The sequence below is a fragment of the Stomoxys calcitrans genome, chromosome 1, assembly GCF_963082655.1.
Source record: "Stomoxys calcitrans chromosome 1, idStoCalc2.1, whole genome shotgun sequence".
Taxonomy (NCBI): domain Eukaryota; kingdom Metazoa; phylum Arthropoda; class Insecta; order Diptera; family Muscidae; genus Stomoxys; species Stomoxys calcitrans.
Genome location: NC_081552.1, coordinates 158,597,328 through 158,624,448, shown reverse-complemented (window position 1 = coordinate 158,624,448; position 27,121 = coordinate 158,597,328). Strand labels below are relative to the sequence as shown.

The 27,121-nt window shown below is 37.9% G+C and overlaps 1 long non-coding RNA gene across 1 annotated transcript in view; it reads left to right on the top strand.

Moving 5' to 3' along the window:
* Positions 1 to 1,838: 1,838 nt before the first annotated feature.
* Positions 1,839 to 27,121, top strand: part of LOC131994010 (uncharacterized) — a 338,911-nt gene continuing 313,628 nt past the window's right edge. The window contains exon 1 of the long non-coding RNA XR_009396369.1: positions 1,839 to 2,631. This is a non-coding gene — a long non-coding RNA (uncharacterized LOC131994010). The remainder of the gene's footprint in view (positions 2,632 to 27,121) is intronic.

Sequence of the window (27,121 nt, the reverse complement as noted above, 5' to 3'; positions counted from 1 at the left end):
CTATGACAGCTATATGAAGTTATAGTCCGATTTTAACCTATTTGGCACAAATATTGGTAGTCATTACAAAACAAGTCATCCACAATTTCAGCCAAATCGGATAAGCATTGCGCCCTCTAGTGGCTCAAGAAGTCACGATTCAAGATCGGTTTATTTGGCAGCTTTTCCAGGTTATAGTCCGATTTTAACTATATTTAGCATAGTTTTTGGAAGTCATAACGAAATGCGTCGTGCTAAATTTCAGCCAAATCGGATAGGAATTGCGCCCTAAAGAGGCTTAAGAAGTTAAGGTCCAGATTGCTTAAAATGACAGTTATATCAGGTTACGGACCGATTTCAACCATACTCAGCACAGTTTTAGGAAATCAGCCAAGTCGGATAAGAATTGCACTTTCTAGTGGCTAAGAAATTCAAGATCCATGGTCGGATTATATGGCATCTATATCAAACATGGACTGATATAGCCCATTTACAATCCCTGCCGTCCTACACTAAAAGGAATTATTTGTGCAAAATTTAAAGCGCCTAGCTTTACTCCTTCGAAAGTTAGCGAGCTTTCCACTGACAGACGGACGGACAAGGCTAGATTGACTTAAAATGTCATGACGATCAAGAATATATATACACTTTATGGGGTCTTAGATGAATATTTCTAGGAGTTACCAACAGAATGACGAAATCAGTTTACGCTTTTCCTATGGTGGAGGATATGCAAATATATTACTTAGAAATGGATTTTCAGATCGGTAGGACGGATGGGGTATTTAATACCATTTCCATTTAATTTTCATTGGAACGTATATACCAACATTTCGATATGTATTATAACAAAAATTTCATTGAATCAATAGTTGTTTATTAACAAGGAACGTAAAAGTGAATTATGTTTCACTTGGCCGAATCTTATTTAGATTTGTTATATTCCTTGTACTCATATCTTTCTAAGCTGAATTAAAAGCTCATTCCAACTCTCACCATATCAAATCTTAAGATCAGATTTTATGGGTTGGAAATAATAAAAGAAGTTTGCGCCTTCTTCAGCCCCTAGAAGGCCCAAATAGAAAGATCGGTTCTGACGTGCTGGAGCTTTTATAATGCCATTGTTTAAGGAAACATTTTATGAGTGTTTTTTAAAGCAAATACAACTACTCTGAATCGAAACTTCCCTTCCAAAAAATTGCCTATTTTAAATCGCCAAGTATAAATCATAAATTTTGTCCCAATTTTCGATAAAAGTGCCTAATTTGAACTTTGCAGCTTTAAAGTTTTGCTCGCTCTTTCAGAGTACTCGACCATAATTTATAATGGGCACATATTCTTACGAATTGTTCTTCAATACTGTTCAATGTTCACTCAGAGCCAAAATTTCACAATGTCATATAATTTATCTAAGCTAGACGAAAAAAAAAAGTATGTTAATTTCAGCCTACCCCAGACCCCCTTAGCTACACTAATGTTCATACGATTGGCAATTTTTAACCAGTTTCTTCATGATTATTCACATCATATGATTCAAAATGGGGCACCATTTAATATGTCCCACATTTCATTTATTTCGAATGAGCAAATACCTGGCAACCTGCCTTCAAACTCCACCCCCGCCACCCACTAAGTTTGATCAAACTGTCTTATTAGTGTGTGTATGAAGTGATATTATGCTTCGTTTAGAGTTCGTTTGCTGGCTTCGTGTCCTACTTGCTGCCGACAGGATTTGCGTCGTCATTGTTGTTGTTGTTCGAACACTAGCAGCCGTCAATAGTAATAGCAAGCAAACCAAATATCCTTCATCCTCAATTACTTTCAGTTGATAAAAGCATATCGACTGGAGTGGTTGTGTTCTTATTCAACACTTTCCTCGTGGACACCAAGACGCACCGCCAATCAAAACAATACTGCTCAAATTATACTCTGATCAATTATGGACTCTTGTGTATGGCACTATACTGCCTGATAAACTTTGTGTCTGTGTCTCTATAGGAGCACGCGAGTGTGGTGTGTGTCTGAATTCGCGGTGTTCAATGAATGTGTGAGCAGCATGAGGACTCGGGCTTATATTGATGTAAGCTTTCGTATATGTGTCTGGTAGAGTATTGGGTGCACCACAACCTCGGTCGCCTGCCAGCCTAAGTTCATTTTTGTGTGGTTAATGTGGGCCATGTTATTTTGTTTCCCAACTAGAATGCAACTAACAAAAACAACATCTGCCTCAAACAAACAAATGTGTGTGCTTGTGTTGTTATTGGAAATAACAAATGAAAAGAAAAAAAACCCATACCAAAAAAAACTGAGACTCAAACTCTGCGTGAAACATTGAAAGGTTGGTGAAGTGGTATGCCGATTTTAGAAAAGAAAAGCTATCTAGTGTTTAGTTTCTCATGTGCCCCACCGAAAAAAGTGTTGTGTAGGCCGTATGATTTTTTGTAAAAAAAGAAGGATTTGTATAGGCATTGCTGACAACCGCAACCACCCGCCGTCTTTACCAATGCAATTGCCATGGCTCAGCAGGAAATCAATAACTTCGATATTAGTACAAATTGCTGCTTGAGATTTTAAAATGCATTTCAAAATATGCGGCAGGAAGTTAACAACTGCCGTTTCAATTGTAATAGCTATGCAACTTAAATAAGAATGGTAAGTCATCGAATTATGCAGTGCTTCTAGCATGCAATCAAACAAATACTACATATGTATATCATATAAGATGTTTTGTTTTTCTTGATTAAACGAATCCTCACAATATGAACCCTATTAAAAGAGAATATTATGAAGGCGAGTTGACAACGTTCTTCGACTACATTCTATTCGTGCACTAAATTTAGAAAGATGCTGCGCAACCTAGATGTGCCACGGAGTTGTGCTTGACTTCGACTGCTTCCGCAGGGATGATATTTTTCTCTGAAAATATTTTGTCGGCGTTTCTGAAAAAAAAAAAAAAATTAACGATTGACTAAGCGCATTGTCACATATCCGCTTGGTTACGGCCGATAAAAATGTATAGTGTTGATAAGCGCTCAAAACTAAAAGAATAAAAAAACATAAATCCCAGCATTAAAAGTGAATGAGCATGTTGAAGAGAATAATAATGAAGTTATTCAACATAGATAATGAATAATAAAAATACAAATATAAAGTATGATAGAAATCTAATTATGGGATTTGTAATTGGGTGGTTTGCATTAACATCAATGTTGTTCAGAGTTAAGCTGAAATGCTCCTTTGTTCTAAATTAATAAACATAGATACATTATTTCCTATGTGCTCTTTGGAATCGGCCATAAAAAGGGGTCACATCACATATGAACTTAAACTTAAATCGGATAACACTTATGATATAGCAACATCCTTTATATAAAAACATTTCATACATCAGTACTATCAATAAAGAATCAAAAATGCGAATCTTGGATCCAGTTCGTAGGACGATTGCATTTTATATCATCTGCCGTTGGATGATAGTGTGTATGTGTTAATTCCCCAATGCCTTATCGTGCCATATCGAGAAAGCAAAATGGTTTGCGATAAGACGAAATAAGGAAACAAGCACCATCGCATGAGTTCTTGAGTTGAATCCTCAATACATTTTTAGTATTCAAGTGGCTTTAGTGTCGATTTAGAACTATTTGAAATAAATAACAGAAAACCCAAAATATCCAATTTACCTGCCACTGCCACATACAACTTAGACAAGTAAAGGCGTGCTAAGTTCCGCCGGGTCGAATCTCATAGATCTTCCACCATAGTTTTTATTTGTCAATTTCTTTGCCCGGCATCTCTTTACAGGCAAACAAAGGGTAATGGATAAGAACTGCTGAACCGATTGTGGCTATACTTAGCTTGGATGTTGGAGACCATAGTAGATGCCTTTGTGGAAAATTGCAACTATCTCGGACAAGGATTGCGACATATAAGGGCTCAAGATGTATAATCGCTAGATCGGTTTGTATGGGAACTGTATCAGGTTTCATACCGATTCGGACATTAATTGGAAATTATGTTGCAGGTCGTTCAGCAAAGTTTTAGGCAAATTGTATAAAAATTACTACCTCTAGAGGCTCAAGAATTATGATTGGTTTATATGGGAGATACATCAGCGTTAAGGCCAATTCGAACCATATTTGGCACATCTTTTTAATGTCATGGAAAACGTTATAGTACAAAACTTCAGCCAAATCAAATAAGAATTCCGCTCTCTAGAGGCTCAAGACGTATAATCGGGAGATCGGTTTATATGGGAGCTAGATATAAATATGGGTCGATATGGCTCATTCACAATTCTAACCGACCTATAGTTATTACAAATATTTGTGCAAAATTTCCATAGCTATACTTCTTTGAAAGTCGGCGTGCTTTCCACAGACAGGCAGACAGACTTTGCTAGATCGACTTAAAATGTCACGGCCATCTATTGTAGAATATATATACTTTATGAGGTCTTAGACAGAATGACGAAGTTGTTATATCCCCCGCCTATAGTGGAGGGTAGAGGTGGGCATTTTAGTTCCTTTTTGTGATCGCTGTTTTTAGTTTCGTTCCTCAAACTCAACTCAACTATTTAATTTTTCATTTCGATCCCAATTTTTGTTTCCTTCATACAAAATAAAACAAAAGCTTTGAATTTTGTTTTGAATCTTAAAATAAGTGTTTTTGTTTGTACATATAAATAAAAACGTTCAGACTGTATTAGTAATTGAATTTAAAATTAATTTATTGTATTTTGTTTTGTACATTGTTTTGAGCAAGTATTAAGTTTCGATGCTGAAAAAACAGGAATCGAAGCGCACCAAAACAATTTAGATTTGCTGACAATAAAAAAAATAATATGTGGATGCCACCACGTTTATTTATTTGTGCCACCATTTTGAATGTGGTTGCCACACATCATTCACCTAAATCACAACGTACAGAGTTGTTGCCTATTGAAGAAGTTGACGCTTTTAGAAAAAATATGGCATGTCAATCATCTGGTCTAAAAATTACAAAATAGAGAAAAAGTACATCAAATAAAAAGGAACTATACGAATAAGAGAGATGCAACTTTTTCCAGCAGTTCCTTACTTGGATAAGTTACATTGAACTAGTTCCATCCAGAACTATCCAACTCTAGTGGAGGGCATAAAAATCTTTCATTTTCTAAATGACATCTATAAATCAAAACACTATCTACCCTAGTAAAAAAGTTGAAAATTCTTGACAAATTTAAGATAAAAATTCATCTAAATAAAAATAATATGATCCAATTATATATGATGGCAGATATACTAGGGAATAGTAAAACATAAAATGTATATAAAGGGTGATTTTTTTGAGGTTAGGATTTTCATGCATTAGTATTTGACAGATCACGTGGGATTTCAGACATGGTGTCAAAGAGAAAGATGCTCAGTATGCTTTGACATTTCATCATGAATAGACTTACTAACGAGCAACGCTTGCAAATCATTGAATTTTATTACCAAAATCAGTGTTCGGTTCGAAATGTGTTCATTCACCGTTCAGCGATGAGGCTCATTTCTGGTTGAATGGCTACGTAAATAAGCAAAATTGCCGCATTTGGAGTGAAGAGCAACCAGAAGCCGTTCAAGAACTGCCCATGCATCCCGAAAAATGCACTGTTTGGTGTGGTTTGTACGCTGGTGGAATCATTGGACCGTATTTTTTCAAAGATGCTGTTGGACGCAACGTTACGGTGAATGAACACATTTCGAACCGAACACTGATTTTGGTAATAAAATTCAATGATTTGCAAGCGTTGCTCGTTAGTCAAAGCATACTGATGTCAAAGCATACTGAGCATCTTTCTCTTTGACACCATGTCTGAAATCCCACGTGATCTGTCAAATACTAATGCATGAAAATCCTAACCTCAAAAAAATCACCCTTTACTACTTTAAAACCTCGAAGTTGTCATATTATAGATAACATTTGCAAATGTTGCTAAGGACACCGTGGTGATAGAAGTTGTTGACAAGGGAGAAGGACTGGGCTGCACAACTAGGAACAATTGGAGTGGGATAGTTAATGGACTGTCATTGTATACTCCGATGTATCCTTGCAGGATTGCTAGGGCCTCCTCCAGTTTATGATGACGCAGGCTGGTATCGGGCCGTTATAAAACCAATTGCTTGCGGGGATCGACGTTTGACTTATATTTATCGTTGCGCCCTAAAAACTATGGAAGATTTCACGAAGGAAGATTTTCCTTCTGGAACAGTGGCACACGCTTGGATACCAAAGATTCTCTCTGATCCTGAATCCATACTTGGGAGACTAAGGGACTGTAATTCCAATCTTTCAATCACCGACAAATGGCAATCGGAGGCATGCAGTATTTTTACTAAATATCGGCTGTCTCGCAGATTTCAACAAGTATGGAGGAGTTGCATCCTACGGATTCAACAAGTTGATGATGAAGTTGTATATAAGCGGTGGGATTGGAGAACCAGAAGACACCCCAACAGTTGTTGCTGAAAACTTTCACTAAAGATTCAGTAGGAGTAGTTGAAATATATATGTCTCATTACTGACTGGCTTCCACATACATAGTACACAATTCAGAGATGCCTCCTTTAGGCTTTATATTGCTGGTTGCAGCTTCATTCAGGAAAGAAGACAACAGACTAATAGTATATAACTCCTCCGCATTCATGTGGTAAGGTTTTCCTGCTTTCGGAATGAAAATTATCTTTGTGGCTCTCCACCCCACCGTCATTTACAACAAACTGCTACAAACATGTATATTTCCCTAAGCCAAGGTGGCAGTCTATCGGATACAGCCTGTAATTCAACAGGTGACACATCAGGGCCTGGCGACTTAAAAGAGCCGAAACTTTCTATCGCCCAAACGATTTTTGATTCCGACACAATTTCCTCTTTGACCTACGTTGAATGCATAAATTTAACACATAGACTTCTACTATGGTCTCTAGTACTCAATTCAATTAGCATAGCAATTATTTTCTCTTTTCCTTAGTTTGCCTAAAAAGAGATACAGCGCTAAGAACTCGTCAAATGCGATCCATGGTGATCCAATCCGCCTTCTTTTTGTTTAGCCGAGGTACACACTCTGCTGTATTTTCTCCAAGAATGAAATTATTATAACGATGATCCAACACTTCCCAGCCACACATCCTTCCGCTGACATTCTCTGATACATCTAGGTTACATCTAGTTCCTTTTGCCTTAAGTCCCTTAGTCTCCCAAGTATGGATTCGTTATCTAAGAGAATTCTTGGTATCCAATCGAGTACCATTGGTCGAGAAGGAATACCTTCCTTTTTGACTAATTCCAGTGCTGCACCTGGCCAGATCTTGCCATTCTTCCTTAGGGCGCAACAATACATTTCAATTAAGGATGGATCTACGAAAGCATTAAGTTTGTAAACTGGAGGAGGCCCAGGCAATTCCGCAAGGATATCAGAGTATACTGATGACCGTCCATTGACTATCCCACTCCAGTTGTTCCTAGGTATGCAGCCATGTTCGTCTCTCTTGTCGACAACTACCATCACCCACCTGTCCATAGCGAAATTAGCAAGGGTTCTGGACTTATATTTCTATTGTTCGCTTTAGTCCTTTTGGCGTGGGATGGCCTTCAGGTGACCGCAGCCTTTTGGCTGACTGCGGTGCCGTTTCCGAACCTAGACGTGTAGCCTTTGGGGTATCCTGTGCAGTGAATTTCCGAGGCCAATTAAGGGAGCCTCTCTTTTTATCGGGGAAAGTTATAGGATCATTCGCACCAATCCTTTCAATAAATCTGAGAGGGATCAAACTCTAAAAGACCGTAGTTTTTTGCCAGAAAAGGCCGATGGCCTAGGCATCGAAAGGAAGTAGCAAAGTTTACATTAAAAAATCTTCTAGTCGTCCACACCATACTCTCTAAAAATACATGTATTCAAATTTGAAGAGCTTTAGTTCAATCAGTAAATAAAGTGCAATTTTTATGATTTTGTAACTGTATCCCATTTTTGATAACTTTTGCTTAGATTGCAAAAAATTAACCATTTTGAGCGATTTGATACCTACATGTACGAACTTTAAGAAAAATCTTCTAGTCGCCCAGTATATACTGCCAAGGTGTAACTGTATTCCAAATTTAAGTTCTGTAAAGAAAGCACAATTTTGTACGTTCTGGTACCTTAAAGTTCGAATTTCAAAAAAATCTTCTAGTAGGCCAATACTGTGTATCTGTATCCCAATTTTTTAAGTTGTACATCAGTCCGTAAAGAAAGAACGATTTTATACGTTTTAGTAAAAACAAGTACGAAAGCACGAATTTTAACAAATTTACCCGTCGCCCACTACATACTACCAAGGCGTACCTGTATCCTAAATTTCAGAGCAAAAGCTGAGTCTGTGAAGAAAGTACTATTTTGTACGTTTTAGTTCTACACTCATCGAAAAAGTTTGATGAAAATAGCAAACACTGTCTGCTGAATATTAGTAGTTAATTTTGCTGCCATTGTATTGGAGAAGCAGTTCTGCTATTATACCAGTAGTTTTGTAATTTCAGAGCAGCAGGCTTACTGCTGAAAAGTCTGTTGTTAGCTGAAAATTACTTAATTATGAAGGGGATGTTAGGAAAAAAGTAAAATTCAAATGTAAATGTGTGTACCAATGGATGGATCAGGTAGCTTTTATACAGTAATATTCCACAAATTAAAAACATCTCTTCCCACGAAAGACAAAAACTGCTGTTTAGCTAACATTTTGCTTCTTTTGAATAAAAAATTTGGTTGATTATATATTATATCGCATGGAGTAATTGTATCCTTTTTTTGAGAGCTTTAGCTCAATCCGTAAAGAAAGTACCATTTTACACGTTGTAGTACTTAATTGTACGAATTTCCAAAAACTCTTCTAGTCGGTCAACATATACTGTCAATGTGTAAATGTATACCAAATTTTAGAGTTGTAGCTCAGTCTGTAAAGAAAGTGCCATTTTGTACGTTTTGGTACCTAAAAGTAAGAATATTAAAAAAAAATCTTCTAGTCGGTCAAAGTGCACTGTAACCCAAATTTCAGAGATTTTACTCAATATATTGGGTTGCCCAAAAAGTAATTGTGCATTATTTCTTCTGTCAGTTATCAGCTGTTACTTTCAGCTTGCTTTAGAAAAAAAGTGCGAGAAATTTTGTTTACATTGGTTTGTTTGGCGTCAATTTTAATATGGGTACCACATGTATTGAAAGAAATTCATTTAACAAACCGAATCAACGCTTGTGATATGCATCTTAAACGCAATGAATTCGATCCGTTTTTAAAACGAATCATAACTGGAGATGAAAAATGGATTGTTTACAACAACGTTAGTTGAAAACGATCATGGTCCAAGCATGGTGAACCAGCTCAAACCACTTCAAAGGCTGATATCCACCAAAAGAAGGTTATGCTGTCTGTTTGGTGGGATTGGAAGGGTGTGGTATATTTTGAGCTGCTTCCAAGGAACCAAACTATTAATTCGGATGTTTACTGTCAACAATTGGACAAATTGAATACAGCCATCAAGGAGAAGCGACCAGAATTGGTCAATCGTAAAGGTGTCATATTCCACCAGGACAACGCTAGACCGCGCACATCTTTGGTCACTCGCCAAAAACTGAGTGAGCTTGGCTGGGAACTTTTGATGCATCCACCATATAGCCCTGACCTTGCACCATCAGACTACCATTTATTTCGATCTTTGCAGAACTCCTTAAATGGTAAAACTTTCGGCAATGATGAGGCTATAAAATCGCACTTGGTTCAGTTTTTTGCAGATAAAGGCCAGATGTTCTATGAGCGTGGAATACTAAATTTGCCAGCAAGATGGCAAAAGGTTATCGAACAAAATGGCAATTATATATTTGATTAAAGTTAATTTAAAGTTTTATTAAAAATGCATTTACTTTCTTTTAAAAAATCCGCAATTACTTTTTAGGCAACCCAATATAAAGAATATACCAAATAGTACCATTCATAGCACTATAGTACGTTTTGTTCCACTCCTAGTACGATTCAGAATTTTGTATTTGGTACTACTTGTGGTGTTTTTGTCAAGACTGATAATTTTTACCGAATTATTTAATTTCACCTTTCTCTATTCTCTCTGAGAGTAAATAAATAATTTCGTGCTATTTAATACTTTTTGGTACCAAGATGTACAAATTTTGGAAAAAAAAAATCATTAAGCCACTCATCATGTATTCCCAGTAGTACCTACATGCCAAATTCCCAAGCTTTAGCTCAATCCGTTAAAAAAGAACCAAGTGGTACCACTCAGCAGAAAATATTGCACCCCTGGATGCAATAGTGTAAGATAAAACTATTGTGACATTAGCATACACAGTTGCTTCGGGCATGCATGATTTTTGTGGGCGATGTCCCACTTAAATGCGCTTGTTTAAAGATTCAAAATGCTCTTCTTGTTTAGCATCAAAAATGGAACATTAGCATCAGAAATTTAATTTGCCTTTTTCATGCAAGTAAAGTCTTCAATGAAAACGCCATTTTATGTGTTTAATACCCCAAAAAATAAATATTTTTTTTATTATTTTGTTTTTATATGCAGTGTGTAATTTAAAATAAATTGTCATTAACATACAAAGTTCAGTCTTAGATGACATTTTATAGTAATTAATTAAAAAAAAAAAATGAAATAAAATAAAATTTGAATTCTCTCAAAAATCTCTTAAGAATACTGCGTTAAAAAGTATAAGCCAACAAGAAAAGAAACAAGTAAAAGCGTGCTAAGTTCGGCCGGGCCGAATCTTATATACCTGTCAAATATGGTTTAAATCAGTCCATATGCTGATATAGCTGACATATAAACCGATCTTGGATCTTGACTTCTTGAGCCTCTAAAATTATGCATATGTCGTTTTGGTATGACTTCCAACAGCTGTGCCCAGTATGATTTATATCTATCTATACCTTGATATAGCCGCCATATAAACCGATCTCCCGATTAGACTTCTTGAGCTTCTACAAAGCGCAATTGTTATCCCATTTGGCTGAAATGTTGCACATCATGTTTTGTTGTGACTTCCAACAATTGTGCCGAATATGGTTCGAATCGGTCTATTACCTGAAATAGCTGCCACATAAACCTATCTGGGATCTTAAGCCTCTAGAGAGGGAAATTATTTTCCGATTTGACTGAAATTTTGTACAACGGCATCTCCCATGACCTTCAACATTTGTGTCACATATGGTCTGATACAGCTCCCCTGCAAATTGATTTCCCCATTTTATTTCTTGAGACCCTCATGGGAGCAATTCTTATTCGAATTCAATTCAATTATTGTCCCAATCGGACCATAACTTGATTTAATTCCAATAGCACACCAATTATTTTCTTGTATCCTTTATTTACCTAAAATGAGATACGGGGATACGATCTTAGACCTATCTTATAACTTAGTATATATATTCTTGATCGTGTTGACATTCTGAGTCATCGCGATAGCGGTGGAACGCGTTGGTCGATGCAATTTAACCGATCTCCCGATTAGATTTCTTGAGCCCATGAAAGCCGCATTTTGTGTCGGATTTGGCTGAAATTTTGCATGTGATGTTCTGTTATGACTTCCAACAACTGTGCCAATTTCGGTGCAAATAGGTATATAACCTAATGGGAGCTACCCATATAAACCGAACGTCCGATTTGACTTCTTGAGCCCTTACAATCCGCAATTTTTGTCCGATTTTACTGAAATTTTGCATGCAGTGTTCTGTTGCAACTTTAAACAACTATGTCAAATACGGTCCCAAGCAGTCTATAACCTGATGTAGCTCCCATGTAAACCGCTTTGATTTTATTTTTGCTACTTTGACAGAAGTTTGGTGTCTAGAATAAAAGTATGCCCTTCAATTAAATCTATTTTGTACATATTTTTAGCAGAATCCATGGTGGTGGGTTACCAAGACTCGGCCCGGCCGAACGCGCGCTTTTACCTGTTTCGTTTTTCATGGACTGCAACTCATCAGAATTGATACATCGGAACCCCTGAATAATTTTTGGTGTATGACAGTGTAATTCATGAGCTAAAAGCTTACTGTGCCTTTCTCTCCAGAACTCCCTCTTTTTTGAAGAAATGTTGATTTCTGGAACATCGTTTAGATACGAAGTGTGTTGGAAGTTCTTACTATCAAGGCATACGGTGATGCAAATATCATACTTGCTGCTAGTGATTGTTACTTTGGATGCAGCAGTTCAATCACACAAAAATATTTTTAATATTTTCATTACTACTTTGACAGAAGTTTGGCGTCTAGAATAAAAGTATGCCCTTCAATTAAATCTATTTTGTACATATTTTCAGCAGAATCCATGGTGGTGGGTTACCAAGATTCAGCCCGGCCAAACGCGCGCTTTTACCTGTTTCGTTTTTCATGGACTGCAACAGAACAGAACTGATACATCAGAACCCCTGAATAATTTTTGGTGTATGACAGTTTAATTCATGAGCTAAAAGCTTACTGTGCCTTTCTCTCCAGAACTCCCTCTTTTTTGAAGAAATGTTGATTTTTGAAACATCGTTTAGATACGAAGTGTGTTGGCAGTTCTTACTATCAAGGCATACGGTGATGCAAATATCATACTTGCTGCTAGTGATTGTTACTTTGGATGCAGCAGTTCAATCACACAAAAATATTTTTAATATTTTCCTTAATAAAATAATAGGATTATTGGATTACCTGCCACTTAAATGTGACATGGAATTCGCAAGAAGTCATAACACACATCAAAATTCAAAAAAAAGAAAAGGCATTGCTTTTGTGACATATTGTGTCAGAATTCCATCCATTATTATCATTTCATGATTTAATGCGATTTCAATAGATTCTATGGCTTCAGTCTGATTGTGTTTGTGTTTAATTGGCCGTTATATAATCGCAATTGTATTGACAAGGCAACCTATTAAGTTTTTGTTTTGTTAAATGGATTTAAATTATCGCAAAAAATATAATGTCAAGATAAAAATTAAAATATATAAATAAATACATGTATTTTTATTTGAGTAACATATATGAGTAACATATTGAATGTTTTATTTATTGGGTTGCCTAAAAAGTAATTGCGGATTTTTTAAAAGAAAGTAAATGCATTTTTAATAAAACTTAGAATGAACTTTAATCAAATATATAATTGCCATTTTGTTCGATAACCTTTTGCCATCTTCCTGGCAAATTTAGTATTCCACGCTATATATAAAATTTATAAAAATCGGTTCAGCCGTTTTTGAGTCTATACGGAACAGACAAACAAAGAAAGCACAACAATTTAATTTTCATATAATAGAAGATTTATGTATGTATCTCAGGAAAAGTCTTAAACTTTTGAATAAATCTCTGAAAAATTGTTTGAACAACCGTTGTGGCTTTGCTATAGGTTTGGTTGAAAAGAGGGTGCAGATATATTAATCCGCCCCATGCCACTATGGATACACACCTAAGCCAGTAACCGGCTTGTTCCTTAATGTATCCTTAATTGTTTTCTATACCTTTCCCCTAAGTTGGTTCATGCCTGGTATAGTGTTCCCAACTATGTGCCAATATCTGTTCGACGCGAAAGCCGTGCAATGACAAAGGAAATGCTCCAACGTCTCATCATCTTCCCCGCATGCCCTACACATGCTATCACTTGCCGCGCCGATTTTACATAAGTTAACTCGTAGTCCTATGTGTCCCGTTATGATACCAATAGCTATACTGATCTCCTTCTTGCTTCCATTCAGTAATAGCCTCGTCTTCTCATATTCTGGATCCCCCCATAGTATTTTCGACGTTCTACCGACCGTTTCGCTGTTCCACAATGTTGCATGTGCACTCGTCGCCTGCTTCCTTAACTCGGACTGCGTCGACCCGAAATGCTTCGGGTTAACCAAGTTTATTGATGGCAGTCCTCTGACCTTCACCGCCAAATCGTCTGCCCTTTCATTTCCCCTTACTCCGTTATGGCTCGGCACCCAAACGATGCGGATTTTGCCATCCTCAGAGAAGGCAATCTCCTTCTTACACTGCAAGACTGTTCGTGACTTTATTGCCCTTATGGGAATTTTACTGCCGGTAAAGATGTTCACATTGGACGTCCTCGCGTTAGCACCACACCACTTCACACATTCCGTGGTCGCCCGGATCTCCGCCTGCAGGACTGTATTATGGTCAGGCAGTCTAAAACAGATATCAGTCATTGGGTTCTCAATGTAAACCCCAGGCCCACTCTGTCCTCTAGTTTTGATCCATCCGTGCTGTGCTGTGCTGTGCTGTGCCGATGACAGCAGTGCCTCGCACTCGACTTCAAGGTTCATCTCAGTTATCCGAACGGATACCAGGTTTCCTATCGTCGCCTCGACTATACCGCGATGGTATGAGCTGCTCCCATCCTCAATCCATTCTCCCATCGCCTTAAGTCTCATAGACGCAGTAGCTGCCTCACACTTAATCTGTATGTCAATGGGTCGAATATCTAGAATAGTCTCCAGTGCCCTATTGGGCATGGTCCACATCGCTCCGCTTATGCCAAAGCAACATGTTCTCTGAACCTGTTGTATGGTCCTTATATTACACTTTTTCTCCATACCAGTCCACCAAACTACTGAGGCATATGTAAGTATTGGTCTTATCACGCTCTAGTAGAGCCAGTGGACTATCCTCGGATTCAGGCCCCATTTCGAGCCTACGGCCCGTCTACATAGTGCCCAACCTATGTAAGCCTTCTCAATACGCTCCTGAATGTGACACTTCCAATTCAGTTTCCTGTCCAAGATCACACCTATGTATTTGACCTTGTCAGATATCGAAATCGTCTTATTGAGGAAACATGGTGTTTTAAATTGGCCCACCTTCGTCTTCCTCGTGAACAGGCATATTTCAGACAAGACCCTTTCGGCCCTTCTGCATAACTCGTTCGGATTCTTACCCCTTAGAAGTATTATAACATCGTCTGCGTAGAATACGTGTCCAAATCCCTCCTCAGTCAGGATCCGTAATAGGTCATTTATGGTGGTCGCCCATAGGAGTGGCTATAAAATTTCCCCCTGTGGCGTGCCCTGTGCCACTTTCTTCCTTATATTTATGCCTTGACCTTGCTGATTTTCACACAGAGCGTGTGTAACAGTTTCGTACCGGTGGAGGTTTATCTGGATTACCTCAATCATTGGTCCTCCAGTAAATGGGCATATTGGGAGTTGGTGATGATCTCATCGTCTGCTCCCTATTCTTTAGACTGCATTGACTTTCCTGTCACTGTACTGCGTCTTCTTTGCCTAGTCTAGTCTTCCGACTTTTATAAAGTCGGTGGTTCCGTCGTCGGGATCTTTGGCTATCTTAGCCTTCCAAATCTTAAGTAATTGGGCTTCTTGGGAGTAGGTGATGATACCATCATCCTGTGGCTGCGCTGCCTAATGTTTCAATATTAGGAACTTTACCTATCCCAGTATTCCGAATCTTTAAGTCGGTGATGGGTCCGTCGTCGGGTTCCTGTTTGTTGGGTCTCTCGCCACTGCACTGCCTCATATTTTAGTATTAGGATCATTGCTTCTCCTAGTCTTTTTAATATGGAGATATGCCGTGATTGTCTCGTTGTCAGCCCCCTGTTTGTTGGGCGGTGTTGAGTCACCTGCCACTGCACGGCCTGATGTCGCAGAATGAAAATTTCTGCCTATCCAAGTCTTCCTAATCTTAAAAAAGGCAACTTTGCTCCCGTAGTGCGCCATGCCTTTAGTTTTAGCCAAACTTGCCACGGAGACTTGATCAATGCCAACCACTAGGAGAGTTCCTTCCTTCTTCTCCTCCCTGTGGAAAACCTCATACTTCCTGCGACCCAACCTTCGTTTTGCTTGCCCAAAAATCCCAACATGCGTTCCGTCGCAAATTTACTGCCCCGTCTCTTGATGAAGAATGTCGCCTTGGTGAGCTGGGCGATATCCATCTTTCTCACCATGTCGAGTTTTGCGCCCTCCCAGGGAGCGTGGATACCTCTGACGAGCTGTTTCACATTATCAATACATTCCGCCGATGCAAAACGCAGCGTAAAGATGTCCCCTCTAAACTCGCAGCTCATCGTTTGTATGGATGGACCCTCTACAGGGTTCCACACATATTCAAAAATCCGATAGTTAACCAGATCCTCCACTTGGCGTCTCCTTACCATTCTCAGCGACCATCTTTCCCTTCCGTGATAGCTGTGGCCTCCTTTTTGAAGTCACAGTCCTCCATGAAGACTCAGGGGCCGTGCGCGCTTCCTTCGTTTCTGTTCCAACTTTGTCTACCTGCGCAGGGCACTGTCTGGACTCTTCATTGGGGGATGGCTGGCTTGGTTTTTCCAGAGTACTTGAAAGTGGGTTGCTCTTTTTATACCCTCCACCATAAGATGGGGGGTATACTAATTTCGTCATTCTGTTTGTAACTACTCGAAATATTCGTCTGAGACCCCATAAAGTATATATATTCTTGATCGTCGCGACATTTTACGTCGATCTAGCCATGTCCGTCCGTCTGTCCGTCCGTCCGTCCGTCTGTCTGTCGAAAGCACGCTAACTTCCGAAGGAGTAAAGCTAGCCGCTTGAAATTTTGCACAAATACTTCTTATTAGTGTAGGTCGGTTGGTGTTGTAAATGGGCCATATCGGTCCATGTTTTGATATAGCTGCCATATAAACCGATCTTGGGTCTTGACTTCTTGAGCAACTAGAGTGCGCAATTCCTATCCGATTGGAATGAAATTTTGCACGACGTGTTTTGCTATGATATCCAACAACTGTGCCAAGTATAGTTTAAATCGGTCCATAACCTGATATAGCTGCCATATAAACCGATCTTGGGTCTTGACTTTTTGAGCCTCTAGCGTGAGCAATTCTTATCCGATCAGAATTAAATTTTGCACGACGTGTTTTGTTATGATATACAACAACTGTGCCAAGTATGGTTCAAATCGGTCCATAACCTGATATAGCTGCCATATAAACCGATCTTGGGTCTTGACTTCATGAGCCTCTGGAGTGCGCAATTCTTATTCCATTGAAATGAAATTTTGCACGACGTGTTTTGTTGTTATATCCAACAACTGTGCCAAGTATGGTTCAAATCGGTTCATAACCTGATATAGCTGCCATATAAACCGATCTTGGGTCTTGACTTCTTGAGCCTCTAGAGGGCGCAATTCTTATCCGATTAGAATGGAATTTCGCACGACGTGTTTTGTTATGATACCAAACAACTGTGCCAAGTATGGTTTAAATCGGTCCATAACCTGATATAGCTGTCATATAAACAGATCTGGGGATTTGACTTCTTGAGCTTCTAGAGGGCGCAATTCCTATCCGATTTGGCTAAAATTTTGCATGACGTATTTTATTTTCACTTTCAACAACTGTGTCAAATAAGGTTCAAATCGGTTCATAACCTGATATAGCTGCCATATAAACCGATCTGGGATCTTGACTTCTTGACCCCTAGAGGTCGCAATTATTATCCGATATGCCTGAAATTTTGTACGATGGATCCTCTCATGACCATCAACAAACGTGTTTATTATGGTCTGAGTCAGTCTATAGCCCGATACAGATCCCATATAAATCGTTCTCAATTTTACTTCGTGAGCCCCAATGGGCGCAATTCTTATACGAATTGGCTGAAATTTTACACAGGTCTCCAACATATAATTTAATTGTGGTCCGAACCGGACCATATCTTGATATCGTTTTAATAGCAGAGCAACACTTTTCTTATATCCTTTTTTGCCTAAGAAGAGATGCCGGGAAAAGAACTCGACAAATGCGATCCATGGTGGAGGGTATATAAGATTCGGCCCGGCCGAACTTAGCACGCGTTTACTTGTTCTTCTTCATTCGGTTGCGATGACTGTTTCATTGACACAGTCGCTGTCTGAATCCGAATCAGAAACACCACCTATACTTAAAGGCTGGGGACGAACTATGCATCCCTCTGATTTATCCGTCTTTTAATTAATCTGAAGACTAGTTGTGCGCTTGAAGCATTACTCTTGACTACAGGTGCCAGGCACTCACACCTATAGGAGGGGACGACAACACGCTACGGTCTTACGCCACCACCGCAGATGTTGAGTCTTTGGAGTCCATTTCTAGCCTACTCCAAAAGGCTATAAAATTTTTTTCGTAATAGGTAGTACCTTTTCCGAGATACGGTATACATATTTTTTTTTTTCTTTGAGTTTTTTATTTGCTATATATTATTAAAAAATTTGTCAATTTCATGCATTCACTTTTTTGTTTATAAAAACATTTTTTGCTTGTAAAATTAAGAGATAAGATGGAATATAAAATTTTTTGAAATATTTATGACAGTTTTGAGCTTTTTTTTAACTTGAAAACAGCAGAATGTGTTTGCTGTTTTAGCAAAAAAAAAAAAAAAATACTGATATCCCATTTTCAGCAGACATTCTGCTGTTACAGTAAACAATTTCGCAATATGTTTTTAATAACAAGTTTCTCTGAGTGTAGCAAATGCATTACTTTTTTTTTATCATCCTTCAAGAATAAAGAACGTGATCTAGGCTTCTATTTACTTTGCCTTTCCACTTTATTTAAGCATAATAATTTCTCACTTATTGATATACGTTGATTGCGAACACATACTATTTCCCTTACTGTCGGTATTGAATGAAATTTAATGGCATGCATAATTATATACGTCAACTCAGGTCAATCTCTTTGTTTATAAAGGAATTGCTGACAGCCGTCTCAATTTAATAACTTTGTCCTTTGGGTCATCCCCTTATGGAGTTGTAAACGGGAAGCATTACAAACCTATAAGAAATTTAGTTTTCGCAAAAAATAAGTAATCAATGATAATAATAGAAAAAACAAACTTAAACAAATAGTAATGGAAAATAAGAGAAAAGAATCAATTAAGTACAATGGCAACGCAAACCATAATTAATATAAACAAATGAGGGAATGCTAAAGACGGGCTGAGCCTACTATATACACATAAAAATAACGGCCTAAAACTAAAATTTTTTATTTATATTCAGGATTTTAGTAATGAAAACGAGCCGAAGAACCAAAACTTAAAAATAAATATCCTGTCCCATTTACCAACGGACACGACCATCCCTTTCGTATTCCGATGGCTGGTTGATTCTTATTGGAGCAGAATTCCCCAAAGTAAAAACTTTTCTGAAATCGAGTTATTTTGTTTTTAAAGTTGGTCATACGAACCGCAGTTTGGACATTTCTGGAAGGATTTTTTTTTTGTTATTTTTTGGTATGTATGGAAAGGTAACGTGGAGTACTATATCACCATGTAATCAGCTTTCGGTAACTGAAATATACACCCACAAAATGGATGCCTACATTTCTATAAATTTTGGGGGTAACATTTCGGACATTTCTGGGGGAGATTGAAACAAAAAAGTGGCCCTCAAATCAAAGCCCCAAGGGAGCAGAATACGCCAATATATTGACGTTGACTGAACTCGTTATACAAATCGAGATATTTAATTTTTCCTAAATGGGCATGCGAACCTCGGTTTGGACATCTCTGGAAGGAATTTCGCAAGCTAAAGGAGAGTACTTTTTCACAATATAATCGGCTTTTCGGTAACTGAAACATACACATACAAAATGCATGCCTACATTTTTATAAATTTTGGGAGCCACATTTCGGACATTTCTGGGGGAGATTAAAACAGAAAAGTGGACCTCAAAACAAATCCCCAAGGGAGCAAAATCCGCCAATGTATTGATGTTGCCTAAACTCGTTATGAAAATCGATATAATTCAATTTTTCTAAATGGGCATGGAAACCTCAGTTTCGAAAACTATGGAAGGAATTTTGCAAAAAATGTTAAACGATTAGAAAGCCGAAGGAGATTATTATTCCGCCATATTATCAGATTCTCGGCAGCTGGAATACACACCAAGCAAAAAGGATGCCTGAATTTTTATAAACTTTGCGGGTCTCATTTATGACATTTCTGGATATTAAAAGAGAAAAGTGACAAATCAAAGCCCCAAGGGAGCAGAATCCGCCAATGTATTGATATCGTTGTAGAAATCGAGATATTAGATTTCTAAAAGGACATAGAAATCTCTGGAAAGAATTTTTTTAAAATTTTGGTATGTATAGAAAGGTAAGGGGGAGTACTATTTCACCATGTAATCAGCTTTTCGGTAGCTAAGACAAACACACACACAAAATTGCGACATGTAAGGACTTAATAAGTCAAATCGGGAGATCGGTTAATATAGGAGCTTTATCAGGTTATAGGCCAAAATTTCAGCCAAATCGGACAAAAATGGCGAATTCGACGGCCTCAAGAAATCAAATCGGGAGAACGGTTTATATGGGAGCTAAATCTAAATCTGAAGCGATATGGCCAATTTGCAATCCCTAATGACTTACTGGCTTTACGCGTTCGACCGCAATCGTGATTTCGACAGACGGACGGACGAACATGGCTAGATCGACTCAAAATGTCAAGACAATCAAGAAAACATATACTTAATGGGGTCTGAGACGAATATTTGGAGGTGTTACAAGCGGAATGACTAGATTAGTATATCACCATTCTATGGTTGTGGGTATAATAAATATTGCAATGGGTAATAAATTTCAACTAGAATGCATTATACAATGTTGTTGGAGTTTTGAAGAATCACGTTTCAAACAACAACATATAACTACATTGACTCGTTTTGCTTATGTCGTTTTAAAAAAACATCAACCATTCACACTAGTTGATATGTTTTGGAAATTTCTCTTTTTCACACGCCAACATAAATGTTATGATGCACTCTTAAGATTTATTTCTTCTTGCTTTATCTGTAAAATTTTGTTGATTTAAAATTTTTTTTTGGAAAAGATTCGATTTTTAGTTTTATACCCACCACAAAAGGGTTGGTGTATACTAATTTCGTCATTCTGTTTGTAACTCTTCGAAATATTTGTCTAAGACCTCATATATATATTCTTGATCGCCATGACATTTTAAGCCGATCTAGCCGTGTCCGTCCGTCTGTCTATCGAAAGCACGCTAACTTTCGAAGGAGAAAAGCTAACCGCTTCAAATTTTACAAAAGTACTCTTATTAGTGTGGGTCGGTTGGGATTGTAAATGGGCCATATCGGTCCATGTTTCGAAATAGCTGCCATATAAACCGATCTTGGGTCTAGACTCCTTGAGCTTCTAGAGAGTGTAATTTTTATCCGATTAAGCTGAAATTTTGCATGACGTGTTTTGTTACGGCTTTCAACAATTGTGCTAAGTATGGCTGAAATCGGTTCATAACCTGATAAAGCTGCCCTATAAACTGATCTGGGGTCTTGACTTCTTGAGCCATTAGAAGGCGCAATTCTTATCCGATTTGGCTGAAATTTTGCATGACGTGTTTTGTTGTGACTTCCAACAACGGCAAATATGGTTCAAATCGGTCTTTACCCTGATATAGCTGTCATATAAACCGATTTGGGATCTTGACTTCTTCAGTCTCTAGAGGGCGCAATAATTTTCCGATTTGGCTGAAATTTTGACGGCTTCTTCCATGACCTTCAATATACGTGTCAAACATGGTCTGAATCGGTTATAGCCTGATACACTTCCCATATTAACCAATCTCCCTATTTTACTTCTTCAGCCCCTAAAGAGCGCAAGTTCCTATTGGATTGGAATGACTTCTTCTATGGTCTCTAACGTTCAATTCAACTATGGTCCGAATTGGGCAATAACATAATATAGCTCCAGTAGCACAGCAATTATTTCTTTTATCCTTTCTTTGGCTTAAAAGAGATACCGGGAAAAGAACTTGACAAATGCGATCCAAGGTGGAGGGTATATAGAATCGGCCCGGTCGAACTTAGGACGTTTTAACTTGTTTGGCATTACCCAGCCAATATTTTGCACAATTTAGTAATTTTTTGGGCTCACATGCATTGAATGACTGTTTTTTGTGGCAAACGGCTCGTTTTGCCATTATAAATTGTAAAGGAAAAACGAGTGGTTTTCACAACATTATAAAGGCATTATATTATCAGAACAACTCAGATCACAGTATAATACATATAGCTATTTAATATATTTTACCAATCAGTGTAAACCTAGTATCAATGTGTTATTTTTATATAATAGGGCGACATTTATTTTTTTTTTTTTTTGCCATTAGTGAATAAAACTAAATGTTTTAAACTTTTTTACACCTTAATATACGATTTGTATGATCGCAATAACTTTTAATTATGGTACATGTTGTCTCTATAAGCAAATACCTATGTGCGCTAAATTAGTATATCGCTGTTTCCGCCACATGTTGCTGGCTACAATTGCATAGCCAATTTGTAACTCTGGATTATTCTATTTTTAGAATCTAGTTTATTTTCTTTTTATACCCTCCACCATAGGATGGGGTTTTACTAATTTCGTCATTCTGTTCGAAATATTCCTCTTAGACCCCATAAAGTATATATATTCTTGGTCGTCATGTCATTTTAAGTCGATTTAGCAATATCCGCCCGTCTGTCTGTCGAAAGCACGCTATTGGTGATTTCGATTGTGAAAAAAAGTGCAGCATTTTTTCGACATGTTGCACTGAGATCGAAATTTTGTGTTCGATTCTCCAAAAAAGTGTAACCCCACCACCGGGTAAATGTTCGTTTGTAATGGTGTTGCCCACTGAAAGTGAAAAAATGCTGCATTTTCTACACCGTGGCTAGGCTAGGATGGAGAATGCCGCACTTTAAATCAGCTGCTATCATCTCATGTGCATGCCACCGTTCAAGCAAATTTTGGTTGAAAAGAAGAAGAAGAAAACAATTTGTAGAATGTTTGGCAAAATATTAAAAAGAAATACATAAAAAAAGGAAAAAGTAATCGCGTTTTATTTAGCTAACGGCATATTAGATGCATTGCTACATATTACAGCATTATTTGGTTGAAATTACAATATACGGGCATATTAACATATTCGATTGAAAATGTAAAAAGTGTAAAACTATGAGATGGATAAGGCAGCATTCCCAAAATGTTGTCCCGTATAAGTGCAACATTAGTGTAACATTTTTTTTTCAGAATCGAAATCACCATAAGTTTCGAAGGAGTAAAGTTAGCCGCTTGAAATTTTGAACAAAAACTTTTTATTGGTGTAGGTCGGTTGGGATAGTAAATGGGCCACATCGGTCCATGTTTTGATATATTGTAGCTGCCCTATTACCCGATCTTGGATCTTGATTTATTGAGTCAGTAAAAAGCGGAATTTCTATCCGATTTGGCTGAAATTTTGGACGACGTGTTTCGTTTGTTATTCCAATAACTGTGTTAAGTTTGATTCAAATCCATAAACTGATATAGCTGTCATATAAACCGATCTGGGATCTTGACCTCTTCAGCCTCTATAGGGCACATTTGGCTGAAATTTGGCATGAGGTGTTTTGTTGTGACTTACAACAACTGTGCTAAGTATGGTACAAATCGGTTCGTAACCTGATATAGCTGCCATATAAACCGATCTTGAATCTTGACTTCTTGAGGTACTAGAGAGCGTAATTCTTATCTGATTTGGCTGTTTTATTTTGACTTCCAACAACTGTGCCAAATATGGTTTTAATTAGTCCATAACCTGATATAGCTACCAAATAATCCGATCTGGGTTCCTTCGCAATTATTATCCGATTTGGCAGAAATTTTGTACAACGACTTCTCTCATGAACTTCAACGTATGCGTCACATATGGTCTGAATCGGTCTATAGCCTGATACAGCTGCCTGATACAACTCCCGTATAAAACGATCTCCCCAATTTTTGTCCAATTTGGCGGACACGACTTCCAACAACTCTGCCAAATAAGGTCCAAGTCAGTCTATAACCTGATATAGCTCCCATGTAAACCGGTCTCTCGATCGTCCTTGTTCGGTTACTAGGAGCTTACATTTTTGCTGAAGTGACAGAAGTGGTATGTAGAATAAACCAAAAATATACCCTTCAACCAAATATATTTTGTATATATTTTAAACGGAATCCATGGTGGTGGGTTCATAACATTCGGTCCGGCCGAACTTATCACGCTTTTACTTGTTAAATATGGTCCGATTTCGACCAAACTCGACGTAGTCTAATAAATACAGTTCGCTGTTCAAGTTGTTAAAACAGAATATTGGTGAATATGGCAGCTATATCAAAATATAGACCGGTCTGAACCGTTAAGGGCATGGATGTTGAAATGCTGTTACGTAGGTCACTATGCCAAATTTCAGTGAAATTGCGTCTTTTATATACACCGCTGGGTCCTATTGAATGCTGATGTTGTAGGGCCAAACATAGCTCACTGTGTCACATTTCAGAGATATCAGGTATAAACGCTGCTTTTATGGGTCCAAGGACTAAAATCGGGAGATCGGTATATATGGCAGCTATATTCAAATATAGACCACTCTGAACCATATAGGGAACGGATGTCCGAAAGCCTAACATTGGTCCTTGTGCCAAATTTCAGCGTAATCGGGTCATAAACTCAGCTTTTATGGGTCAAAGGGCAGTCTATATGGCAGCTATATCCAAATATAGACCGGTCTGAACCATAGAAGGCATGGATGTCGAATAGCATAACATAGGTCACTATGCCAAATTTCGGCGAAACCGAGTAATAGTGCACCTTTTACGGACCCAAGACCTTAAAATGGGAGATCGCTCTATATGGCAGCTGTATCTAAATTAAACCCGATCTTGATTATACTCAGTACGAATGTCGAGGAGACTAACGCAAAGCATTGTGCCTAATTTCAGCGAAGTGGGATAATAAGTGTGGCTTTAATGGGCCTAGAACCTTAAATCGGTAGATTGGTCTATATGGTCTATTTAAAGCCTGTAGCGTAATTTCAACAGACAGACAGGCAGACGGACGGACGGATATGGCTAGATTTTTACGACGATCAAGAATATATGTACTTTATAGGGTCGGAAATGGATATTTCGATGTTTTGAAAACCAATTGACGAAATTAATATATAGGTGGTGGGTATAGTAAGCGATCGGACACTGGGGATACACTTATAGGATACATTATATGAGTAACATTGCGCCTATAGATGGCACAAATTTCCACCGATTGGCCTTAAATTTTGTACAATGAGTTCTTTTATGACTTCCACCTGCCTTTATTAAATTGGGTCTTATTCAGTCTGTTTATTGATATTGTTTCTATATAAATCGATCTCCTGAAATTAAGTTCTCATTTTCGTTTGAAATATAGGTGAAATATAAAGGATGGGAAGTTAACGATAGCATCGATACTATCGATATTTATTATTAAAAATTTCGAATGTTGCGATTATCGATAGTTTGCCAGCTCGAGTCGTGGTAGCACGAGTTATCGTTATCGTTATCGTTTTGTATTTAGTTTATTGGGATCAAAAAGAAAAAATGATGGGTATGAGTTTCAAAAAAAAAGTACCTTTTATTTTTTTTGAGACATTCTAACGTACATAACGTACTAACGTCATTTTTAATAGCACAACTCCCGTATAATTACTGTGTCGATTAACAAAATTCGGTTTAGTCTATTGTGAAACATATCTGTTTCAAATGATGTAAAGGTTATACATGGTTCTTGCAGGGGTAAAAGGAATAACATTCGGCCGGGCCGAACTTTAGATACCCTACACCTCTGGTATATATGAAAACCACCTTTCATCAAAACTTGGTGAAAAAAGCATAATTTATGCCCCCATAGCGAAATATGGTCCGATTTGGACCAAATTCGGCACTGACATTGAGTGGCTGTATCCAACCATAGCGCAGAGGTTAGCATGTCTGCCTATGACGCTGAATGCTTGGGTTCGAATCCTGGCAGGAACATCAGAAAAGTTTTCAGCGGTGGTTATCCCCTCCTAATGCTGGCGACATTTTTGAGGTACTTTGCCATGTAAAAACTTCTTCCTAAGAGGTGCCGCTCCGCGTTACGCCCTTCGGTTTCGGCTATAAAAAGGAGGTCCCTTATCATTGAGCTTAACATTGAATCGGACAGCACTCATTGATTTGTGAGAAGTTTGCCCCAGTTCCATAATGGAATGTTCATGGGCAAATTTTAATTTGCATATCCAAATATGGACCTATCTGAATCATATACGACGCGGATGTCAAAATGCCTAACATAAGTCATTGTGTCAAATTTCAGCGAAATCAAAAATGCGCCATTTATGGGCCTAAGACCTTAAATCGAGAGATCGGTCTATATGGCAGCTATATCCAAATCTGGACCGATATGGGCCAAATTGAAGAAGGATTTCGAAGGCCCTAACACAACTCATTGTCCCAAATTTGGGTAAAATCGGATAATAAATGTTGCTTTTATGGGCCTAAGACCCTTAATCGGCGGATCGGTCTATATGGGGGCTATATCAAGATATAGTCCGATACCGCCCATTTTCGAACGTAACCTGCTTATGGACAAAACAAAAGAATTTGTTCAAAGTCTTAGCTTAAAATCTCTATTTTTAAAGACTGTAGCGTGATTTCAACAGACGGACGGACATGACTAGATCGTTTTTATAAGATCGGAAATGGATATTTCGATGTGTTGCAAACGGAATGGCAAAATGAATATACATCCATTCTTCGGTGGTGAGTATAAAAAACTTGAAAAGTGCTATGTGCAGCGGGAATCTTGAAATGTCAGGGATTGCTGTTGCCGAAATGTCAAGATATGCAATAATTTTGCAAATATTTTTGCTGACGCAAATTTTTTCAATCCCAGGTAATTTCCAGTAGAAATCTCTTTTTCACTTTAGCAACTTAGGTTTCACCCTAAAAACGAAATTTGGTGAATAAAAATCTTTTCCGTTGAACGATTTTAACTTAACCGATTTCAATTGCATTGAATACCACCAACAACCTATTGTTTTTCCCCATCGAGTTTCACTTAAGCGGAATTTTTTACTTATGCGGTTTTGACTGTACAGCATCTATTTGTCATGCATTATCTCACATCGAAAGAATGATGTGAGTCATGTTTAGTACTTGTGGAAACATTATTTTTTGACAAAATTATTATAGATACAATGTTACATTGAAAGCCACATTGTGAAGGCTATGCTGGGAAAAATGGAGTCTACATTCATTTTGATTTGTTGCTAGTCGTGTGCATCATGTGGTTTAACAACTTCAACACAACGA